At 45.1% G+C, this 1,475-nt stretch overlaps 1 pseudogene; it reads right to left on the reverse strand.

Annotated features, from left to right (window-relative positions):
* The window catches only part of LOC102498779 (signal recognition particle subunit SRP68 pseudogene), a 6,944-nt pseudogene extending 5,469 nt beyond the window's left edge, over positions 1-1,475 (reverse strand).

Below are 1,475 nucleotides of genomic sequence, written 5' to 3' on the forward strand. Positions count from 1 at the left end.
AAAAAGCCATATGGAGATCAGAAGCTTAGCTGGGCGGTGGTGTAGTAGATGGTCAGGAGAGATACTGGAGGCAGGGGCCAGGCTGGTATGAGATGATACAAGCCTAGACCAGGATGTAGGAATTGAGGATAGGCAGGAAAGGCATGAGAGAGGTTTATTTATTTATTTTTTATTTTTATTTTTATTTTATTTTTTTGCTATAGGGCGCGTGTGCTCGCCAGACAGACAGAAAGCGAGAAATCACCCCCCAGGGGGGATGGCCACGCTGCAATCCCTTCTCCTCCATTCTCCTCTCGGGATCTTGGGCATGCACACACATGTGCCCGGCGTGAGTTTAAGCCACCGGGTCTGGGACTCAAACTGCGGTCGACTATGTGGGAGCTCAGCGACATAGCCATTATGCTAACTGCTGGTCCCAGAGAGAGGCATTTTTTTTAAATTGACAGGGGTTGCCTGTGCTCCCCAGAGAAAGAGAGAGAAAGAGAGAGAGAGAGAGAGAGAGAGAGAGAGAGAGAGAGAGAGAGAGAGAGAGAAAGAGATAAAGAAAGAGGGAACAAGCAGTCCCCTGTCCCCCCAGGGGTTATGGTCATGCTGTAATCCTGTCTCTCTTTCTCCATGCTGTCAGGATTTGAGGTATGCACACACACACACACACACACACACACACACACACACTTGGCTTATTTGTCAAGCCACCAGGGTGGGGTTTGAACTATAGTTAGCCACGTGGGCTTTGACTCTCTTAACCACTTAACTATGGGGCCAGCCCTACATAAGAGACATTTTAAAAGAAGTCTTAAAAGGACTTGATGGCTTAATATATATAAAGGAACTGAATAAGAGAGGTTTTTCAAGCTTCGATGATTGGAAGATTATGGTGCCATTGGCAGAGCTAAGTCGTGAAGGAGATGGTTTGGGGGATAAGTCTTTCTTAGGACAATTTAGTGCTCATTTGCTTTCAATTTACAAGGTCTAGTGTGGGAAGCTGAGTTAACTAGTTAAGGATGCAAATAGAGGCAAAGTTCTAATCTAGGTCAGTAGTCTTCTAAATGTGGTCTTAGACCAGCAGCATCATTATCAACTGAGAACTTGTTAGATTTGCTAATACTTTTAAGGTTTATAGCTTGGTCAAACTTGTAGATGTATGTTCCCAGGGGCCTTGTAATAGACCCATCTTAGAGGTTGGAAAGGGCCAATGTAGGTAGAGGTAGAGCTGACTCTGCCCACCAATGCCTTATCACCTGTTGGTGATGAGAGATTGGCCTAGCCTAGATGGGGCCCTTTCAGCTGAGACTTTCACAAGTTGGATGACTGTTTCACTTTTCACAAACTTCAGATGGATATCTGACACTGTCTGTCATTTCCATTTCCTTTCTTTAGAATTTTTGGAAGACAGTTCTCGGAGATTACTTCTTCCTCTGAGTTCCCTCTCCCACTACTACTTCCTTCTTACTAATGACCTCGCCCCATACCAT

Source organism: Tupaia chinensis, unplaced genomic scaffold (assembly GCF_000334495.1).
Source record: "Tupaia chinensis unplaced genomic scaffold, TupChi_1.0 Scaffold147010_1, whole genome shotgun sequence".
Classification (NCBI taxonomy): Eukaryota; Metazoa; Chordata; class Mammalia; order Scandentia; family Tupaiidae; genus Tupaia; species Tupaia belangeri.